Genomic DNA, 9,671 nt, shown 5'->3' with positions numbered 1-9,671 from the left:
TCTCTCTGTCTGTATGTATTACCCAGTATCGTTTTATTACTGTGTTTGTTCCCAATTGTAAAGCGCTATGGAATTTGCTGGCACTATGTAAATAAATGTTGTTGATGATAATGATGATGATAAGAACCCAAAATCATACCCCAACTTATATTGTCTGAAAACTCAGAAACAGTGGTATAGGACAGTAGATGAAATTAAGCCTGTACCCAGAACATTGTTAGATAGTAGAGTTCTAAGTTTTCACTTTCATGATCCACTAACCCTGAGAGATTTCCCAGACTGGGTATTGAGATCTGGGGGTATATTTACTAAACTGCAGGTTTGAAAAAGTGGAGATGTTGCCTATAGCAAGCAATGAGATTTTAGCTGTCATTTTGTAGAATGTACTAAATAAATGATAGCAAGAGTCTGATTGGTTGTTATAGGCAACATCTCCACTTTTTCAAACCCGTAATTTAGTAACTACTATTCACTAACAGTCCAGGGGGTATATTTACTAAGCTTTAAATATACCCCCTGGTCTATTAGTGAACTCCCAAAGAATCAACTTAAAGATGAAGAATATTGTCTGTCTGGGAAGCTCTATGTTAATGGGAACTGGAACTACTTCCACGATCAATGATCACAAATGTTCTTGAGAAGAATATGTGGGGAAAGTAAAATCTTCGGACTACTTTCTGATGGACAGGTATATAAAAATGTATATTGCGCATTAGATATCCCTTGCATTTCTAGTTTACATAGCCAGATGTGGTTTTGCTAGGCCTTCAAACAACTTAGAGATTTTAATTTGAGCAATATTTCCTAGTTAGTGCAGTAGATAGTTAACATTTTTGGATGACAAAGTGTCATTTGAATATTAGACGCAAACTTCTCTCTTGCAGGTGTTGTTACACAACAAAGTGTGATGATGAAAATTGGGGCTCTTGAGAAGGTGGAAAGACAGAACTGGTGATACCCCCTCCATTCTTGGCTGCTCAGGTTCAATGGACTACTTCAAGCACTGGGCGGGTACTGCAATAGGATTGTACAAGAGTGCCCTAGGATGCCCCTGGAGTAGTGCCCACAAGAGGGCAAAGAAGAGAAGCCGGACAGAAGGAGAATAAAAGAATCTACTTGAACGATATCTTTTCCAGCACAAGTAAATATGACCCCTCTGCTGTGCTCCCCAGGATTGGTGACAGCGAATCTGAACAGAATTGCTGTTAGCCAATCAGTATCCAGGGCAGTGACCCAATTAGGGCGCATCTCCAGGCATTTGAATTGGAGGCCACGGCAATCTAATCTGTGCTTGCTGCATCATTGCTCTGCACCCTTGTAATGGTTTATATTCAACACAGTCAGTCCAATGGAGGAGAGAGACACAAGAGGGGCTCCGGAGACAGCGAGAGCAAGTAAGAAGAGCAGAGAAGCAGTGGTGCCGAGATCAAGCAAGAAGACGGCAGAGCAAGTCATAACAACTGCAGTTGAAGACTATGACAGTTAGTGGATAGTCACCCACTAAAGGTAGGCTCTTGAAGTGCTTCTCGGTATAGGATCCATTAGTCAGGACCCCATTGAAGATAGGCTTTTGGTATTTTATCCTGTGAATTTCCTGTCTTCTTCTTCTTTATTTGGCTGTATGAAATTCTAGGTGTCCTAGAGTAGTACACTGCACCTAGTGTTAGAGGTTAATATTGTGGAGCATACCAGTCACATAGAGTGTTGATAGGACCAGGGCACTGCTGTTGTTTTTGTAGTTAACACTAAAGTGGGTGGTAAATACTAGTAAGGGTTGAGAGCTCTGTGGGAGCATTGTTGTGTTTCGCCCCTTTCCTAGACATCATTCCCGGGAGTCTGCAGCTACAGCCCCCTCACCTGTATCCTGAAACTGAACCCTACCCAATCCTTACCCATGACCTAACAATATATATATATATATATATATATATATATATATATCTATATCATTGTAGCAATGATATGTTATTACCATGCATAATTATCAAGCACACCGCATATAGGAACACATGACAAACACAGGGTAAACGTATATGTATGTGTATATAAAAGAGAAATGAGGTGCCGACTGGTTAAGGTACATACAAACTTGTTTTTTTCGCACATAGTAGCAAGCTTTCATGAGCGAGGAGCAACACAGTTGTCTGCATTAAAGGTGCAGGCAGCCAATGATACAGCTCCCTTAGGAGCCGAGCCCTCTTGCGGCTGATAGCCTGTAATATGGTCATTTTAACTGTGACTTGCCCTGCTACTTAAAAAGCTCCATGGTAACCAGGCAGCCAATGGAGGGAGAATCTGGCATTTCCAGGCCCACCTTACCTCTGTACCATTGGTCCACTAAGAAAATTGAATTGAAGAATGAGAAAAATAAACTAATAGTTGATATGTGAATAGTGCTGTTACAGGATTTATGAAACTACAGATTTTGCTGTGTAAAACAAGATGCCAACATGTGAAGACATTTGTTACTGACAACTTTGTTTCAAATTTTCTTACAACATATATGTTTATTGGCATATTATTTATGTAATAAGTAAATGTAGCAAATGGAATCAAACCACCTTTTTATGTTGCTGTACATTCCTGGGTCTTTTTGACTGTCCCTATATTCCCTAATGCAATTCATAAGGCTTATTGTCTGGTTTTATACTCCCTTTTCTCACATTTTACACTACATCACCCATCTGGATAAAGTATTTTGTACCATCATGATGCTGTAGTTTCTTTTTTTCAGTACAGTTACATGATTTTATGTTTAGTAATGCAAAAGTTACTATACAAGAGGTATGCAGGACTGGATGTGTTAACTCAGGTCATAGTTGAATGTCTGGGAGACACCTGGAATATTGGAAGATCTCCCATACTCTCGGGAAGGTAGACTGACCTCCTCAAGCTACACTTCGTACTTCAAGAAGATGGCCAATGCTCTCATAAATGGGGACAGGTGTTGTTATACACTTATTGAACTTAATTTTCCTCTAGTGCTGTCTTTAAATAACTGACCTCTCAGTTTGTCGTACATATAGAATCTATCAATGAGAATAGGTAATGTATTTAACTAGCAGGAAATAGATCTGTACGACAAGGAAATGGCCCCTGCTCTCGAGGACATAGATGTAATCATTAGAGAGACTCTTTTTGTGCCCCCTCGGAATTGAAAACGAGGCAAAACATCATCCATACGTCGTCGGATTTCGCGAGTTTTGGATTCTATAAGTATTGATCCAGTGCCATTTCACAGAGGGACACAGAAGGCATAGCACAGTTCTTGGCAGTCTCTAGTGCAGTTGGGCAGTGTCATAGGTAGAAAAGAAAGAGGAGGGGTAGCAGTGTTCTTCAAAGTCTCCATTGACATTCAGGAGAGCTCCATTGCTCCATTGCTAATTGTCATTGCTGAAATACAAATAATAGGTCTGGTAGGCTTGGTCTTCTAAATCTGCAGTCACATTGTACTGTGTTATATAGGTAAAACACAAAGAGGAGAGCTCCATTGCTAATTATCAATGCTGAAATAGAAATAATAGGACTGGCAGTCTTGGTCTAAATCTGCAGTTACATTTTACTGTACCATAGCTCACTCAGAAACAGGAGAGGTGGCAGGGTTCAGTGCTGAAACAGAAATTGTAATAATAGGGCTGTCAGTGTTCTTAAAAGTCTCCAGTGACATTCTACTGTGCTATAGCTCATACAGAAACAGGAGGGGTGGCATTGTTCTTGTCACTCTCCAGTCTCAGTCATGATGATACTAATCCCTATACCTCATGTGCTAAGGCCTATGTTCAAGTTCATAGTGGTTTTAAGTCAGGGAAACAAAAATGTAAATAAAAAGCGTGTACCTTTTTAAAGAAAAAAACACCTCTCTAATAAATATGAAAGTTTACTGTAGAAAGACATAAAATTGCCAACATGCTATTCTACCCAAAATATTAACAAGCATACCAGCATCAGCTAGCTCCCTTCTCTTAGTTAGATCTCAACACCTGCAATCTACACTGTCATCATATTCACCCTCATCAGTGTGTACATCATCCTCAAACAATACTAATTCATCCCCGCTGGAATCCACCATCACAGAAGTCTGTGTACTTTGATGTAATTACCGGTAATGGCTGATGCTGGACTGCTAGATGGTTAAGGTCCCTACCTCTACTGACTGTGGCTTTACAATGCTGCAAATGGCTAGACAACTGTTGTGAGGCTTTGTGTAAAAATAATGCCACACAGAGAGGTGGATTTTGGTCTTATGCCCAGGCATGACAATGGCCTTCTTCTTATCACTGGCAAGAACTGCTGCAGTATTTGTTTGAAAGTGTATTAAAATAATATTGTGACCTATGAGATGGTCAAAATTGACTGCAAATGACTTGAAATTAGTGTTTTTGAAGTTAATAATAATATAGGGGGAAAAAGAAAAATGATGTGATTTTAGCAAAAAACAGGGACTTTAGATAAAAATAGGGATCCAAAACTAAAACCAAATAACACGCAAAGGTGGTTTTGCCAAAACCAAAACCAAAACACAAAGTTAATCCAGATCCAAAACCAAAATCCAAACCAGAACACGGGGGTCAGTGAACATCTCTAGTAATCATTATTTAGTCTACTCTGTAGTGTTTACTCAGGATAAGCAGTGAGAATGTACTGCATAAAGAATATAAGAGTATGATTCACCTATAGATCTATATCGTATACAGAATATTTTCTCATGTAGACAGATGTAATTACTTAGACTTCTCCCAGTATTACCTCAGGATAACTGGCTAGTGAGATTGGCCTACTGTAACGCATCTACCGATTCAAGCTTCAGGCATCTCCAAGGCACGTGTTTTTTAGTCGCTATCGCTTGCACCAGCTACAGGGCAGGTGTAAGTGGCAACTGATAGTGATGACGGTCATGTATGCATGCTACAACAAGTGTTTGTATTTAAGAGCAACTGTAAAAATGCATTTTATGTGCAGGACATCATGATAAATGTACTTCATGGGGAGGGGGATTAATTTTTAATGATTATATTATTGACAGGTGACAATAATTGAATACTTTTTTTTTTGCTGTTTGTTCTGCTAGAACTTTATATTCTACATATGTATTGTATGTATGCAGCAGTGTATTGTTTATCAGAGCAGAGTGTACCAAGACCTGTATTCAAGGACAGATGTTTCTTCAGATTCATTTCTAGTTAAATACAGACGTGCATATGCCCAAAGTACATGCGTTTAAAAAAACAAAAAACGAACATTGCTTTCGTTTTGGATTCATTAATAAATCAAGCCCTTAGGGTTTATTTATCAAGCCCTATCAATGCAATAAAATGTTTATCACAGTAATAAGGTTTTATTTTCTTTGCTCTACTTATTCACCCTGTTATACCAAGCAACTGGGCCCCCATGCTTCTGCATGGGAGATCTCATTATTTATCAAGCAGTGCAAGTACATTGCTTGGTTATTGCCATCATTGAATATAATTTATCTTTCCTTCAGCCCTGCTATAATATACAGCCTCTGGCAGAATGCTACCTATAAAAAAACTAGATACGCCTCTTCTACGAAGCAGGACATACCCTCTGCGTCACACCACCTGTGTGTTACTTCCACAATCTCCCTGAAATTATTTTTTTTTAAAGCAGGCAGGAATCACTCAGATTAGGTTGTTTTTTTCTTTTGCAAGTTAGTACTTTATTTTGAATAACAATTTAACACAGCGCTCAAAATCTAGACGACTGATAAATATCAGTGGTAAAAAGCAACTCACAGTTCACCAAGTAAATTTTAATAGTACTTTATGTTACTGTACATGTATGGTTTATCACATAGACATATTACATGCTGAAACACAACTATTTAAAATTATTTTAGTTAGAGTGGTCAATTGCAAATTGCCTTGGTTTTACCCTTCCTTATATTATTTTTTAGCCTTGTGTGTTTTTAGATTTTTCTTTCTTTTTACTTTTTTCCTTAATTTCAGTGCAATTTTTCTTAATCTTTGTGATCTAGAGAAAGGGAGCCAAACTGCAGTTTCACAGTCCTATTTGGGCTCAAATCAAAGGTGTTTTACAGCATAGTAGCAATGTTAAGATGTGAATTTTTTCGGTGAACATATATTTTTACTGACAGACAAAAGCATACCTCACAACTGTCCAGATTTTGGCAAGACATCCCGATGTGTGGGCTACAATAGGTGTGTGGCTTAACAGAAAGTGAGTGGTGTTTTATACAAATACGTCCATTTGTGACTGAAGTTTGGGTGGATCAGGGGCTGAACTTATTTTGTCCCGCTTTCGGGATTCTAATTTTTGGGAAGTATGCAAAAATGTATTAGTTGACAAGCATGATTTGTGCAATAACTTCATTTTGTCTGATAGTAATATGTAATTAAACATCTATTATACATAAATCAGATCTACTAACCAGATTTCTGTTTTGAATACTTATGAATAAAAATGTTCCTTGGCAAAAGAACTTAAACCACTAATCTGTCTTTTGTATACAAAGCCTGATTGGTATTTGCTTCATGCCAGTCCTTAATAACGTAATCTGATGAGCACATAAATGGGAACAAGTGCACACATTGATATTCCCATGAGAATAGCTCATTGTTCCTTTAAATCAGTCCTTGACGGATGGAGGCAGGTTGCTTTCTGAAAAAGGAGATTTAAGTCACATGACTTCTGCTGCTTCCTCTCTGTGACATCATTGTTTCTGTAGCTTTACAACCTGGAAGAAAGATGCTGTATATCTCTATGGGCTTGGGCTAAATGATGTTGCATTGCAGGTAAGAGCTGTGTGACTGTATTTTGCATATAAACTCATTGTTTAGCTAATAAAGCATAACTGATACAGCTATTAATACACTGCATTTCTAGAGGCAGCTGACATCTCTGTAGAAATGCTGCCATATGGGGCCGTGAAGGCCTATTGTCCAAGTGTGGAGCTAAAGGCTCTTTGTTATCGAATGTTAAACTGCATACATAATTCATTGCCCAGATAATTAGAATGTAGGGTATAGATATACGCATATGGTAAATGTAAATAGATCTTTGTAATCTGGGATTAGTCGCATGATCCATATCACTGCATGTTCAGATAATGGAGAATGACAGTCAGTTTTGTTGTGAATATACTGCAGTGTAAAAATGTTACATATACCTGGGTAGAAATTAGCAATACTATGTGTAAGCGGCAGTAACAATATATTTCATGCATCAACAGCCTATTACATGCATGGGGTTTAATGTCTGTGCTAGCAGTGAACATAAATGTGCTGTATTTCCACACAGTGGGAAATATATTAATACTTTTGCTGAGTTGTACTGTACATAGAAAATCTCCACTATTCTTTTCAAACAAATCGCTGTCCTCAAGTTCCTGTATAGAGCTTGAAGGACATTTAACTCCTAGTTACACTCTTCTGTCTTCACCACGTCCATCACCACAAATAGTACACTCTCCTTGTGTGTAATTGCAGTTATGTGTGGACAATGCCTTAAAAAGACATTTATATGTATTTTTATACTATTTTATATCATATGAGAATGTTTTAAGAACAACTGAAGAACATTCATTAGTTTTTTGTTTTTAGTCCCCAAAACAATATTTGGTCATAAAGTTGAAGTTGCTCTTACATGTAACTTTAGGAAGCAGACATCTTGTTGCCCTGAGCGCCTAATGGCAATAAGCAGACCTTTGACCTTACTCCTCATGTCTGCTTTTGATTTTATCAGACTTATTGCATATATGTCCTATTAGAAAAAAAGTAGAGCGAAAAATAATGGTGGTACTCAGTTTAACGGTACTGACTACCCCGACAAAGAAGAAGACGATAGGACACCGAATGCCTAATAGAGCGACCTGAAATAAAAACTACTTACCAGGATGCAGATGACTTCATGGGACGACTCATTATATAGCCGACTATTCAAGATGACGTCATCACAAACTGCGACTTGTCTTAAAGCGGCGATGGACGTACCCAGCTGGCATTGATGTAATGTAAGTATTATTTTAGGGGTTAGCATTAGTGCTAGGGTTAACCCTAACCTTAACTCCTAACGTCCATTCATTGCCGCTTTAAGACAAGTCGCGGTATGTCATGACGTCATCTTGAATAGTCAGCAACACAACGAGTCGTCCCATGAAGACATCTGCATCCTGGTAAGTAGTTTTTTCTCAGGTCGCTCTTATAGGCATTCGGTATCCTCCTTTCGTCTTCTTCTCTGTCTGGGTAGTCAGTACCGATAATTGGTACTACACCCAAAAATAAGATGGGGAAAAACAGAAATATAAATTCTACACATAACAGAAGCCAGACGCAAAATACAATTTAGAGACAAAATCCTGAATACATATGATCACTATATGCCTTGCAGACAATTACTTATATACTTTAGTGTGCCCAAGTAACAAAAATATTTTTATGCTGGTGACAAATGTTCTGTGATGTCTCATTCCACTATATACTACTGTGTGTAAGATAAATGATCACAGCACACTCAATTAAACACAAAGTGCTGCAAACTTGTGGTAACTTGTTAAACACACTGCACAGAACAGCGTAAATCTAGTTGTAAATGAATGTTGCAGATTCAACAACTTTGGAACTAGCTAGATGAAACTTTGCACAGATTCAACACAGTAATATTTAACAATACCCAAATTAATTTCTGTTTAAGGGAAATGAAGCAAATGTTGAGCTTTTAATACGAGTTATAGCATATTCCGCTGTGTGTTTTTCTGTAATATAACTGAAAAAATGTTTTATCTTGCTTTATTGTAGCCCACTCTGATATGGGAGCATTTCTACCGCTGCAGCTGCTCACTAAATCTGGATTATAACGGAGGCATCCTCACCTCAGCCAGAATGGTGGCTTTGTATTGCTAATACACTAAAGAAAAAGAAACTCACTACAGCTTAGCAATAAAAGAGGTAAAGTTTTAGTTAAAATGGATATGACCATTTACATTCTAGTAGAAAGTTTATAGTAGATTGAAGTAGTATTAAACTCAATTATATGTCCATCCTAGGCATCCACCTGCTTGTTTCCAGAAGTAATGAGGTGGAGTCCTCACCCCTGTACCCACTACTCATACCTGACGATTGTTTGTTTCTCACAGAGCACAAATGGGCATTATACACAAGGAAATTCAACATACATAAAGAAAACAGATCATAATGTTATTTATATATCGCCTGCATAATACATAACATTTATTATGATAATATTTAATCATTCACATTAGTCCTGACCTCAAGGGAGCTTACAATCTATATTCCCTACTACATGGACAAGTTATCCACTTGTATATGTTAATACAAGAGTATGGAGAAATGGACTAGGCATCAGAATTAGAGATGAGCGCACTCGGATTTATGAAATCCGAGCCCACCCGAACGTTGCCGATCCGAGTCGGATCCGAGACAGATCCGGGTATTGGCGCCAAATTCAAATCTGAAACTGAGGCTCTGACTCATAATCCCGTTGTCGGATCTCGCGATACTCGGATCCTATAAATTCCCCGCTAGTTGCCGCCATCTTCACTCGGGCATTGATCAGGGTAGAGGGAGGGAGTGTCAGGTGGTCCTCTGTCCTGCTATATCTCGTGCTGTTCAGTTAAGTTCTGTGCTGTTCAGTTAAGTTCTGTGCTGTGCTGTGCTGTGCTGTGCTCAGTCCAG

General features: G+C 38.4%; 1 protein-coding gene across 1 annotated transcript in view; it reads left to right on the top strand.

The window, feature by feature from the left end:
* The first annotated feature begins 6,684 nt into the window (after window positions 1-6,684).
* Window positions 6,685-9,671, top strand: part of CLCN4 (chloride voltage-gated channel 4) — a 57,412-nt gene continuing 54,425 nt past the window's right edge. The window contains exons 1-2 of the mRNA XM_075196453.1: window positions 6,685-6,773; window positions 8,775-8,924. The gene's annotated coding sequence lies outside the window, so the exon portion shown is untranslated. The remainder of the gene's footprint in view (window positions 6,774-8,774; window positions 8,925-9,671) is intronic.

This window comes from Mixophyes fleayi, chromosome 2, assembly GCF_038048845.1.
Source record: "Mixophyes fleayi isolate aMixFle1 chromosome 2, aMixFle1.hap1, whole genome shotgun sequence".
In the NCBI taxonomy this organism is placed as follows: Eukaryota; Metazoa; Chordata; class Amphibia; order Anura; family Limnodynastidae; genus Mixophyes; species Mixophyes fleayi.
This window is presented reverse-complemented; position numbering and strand designations above follow the sequence as displayed.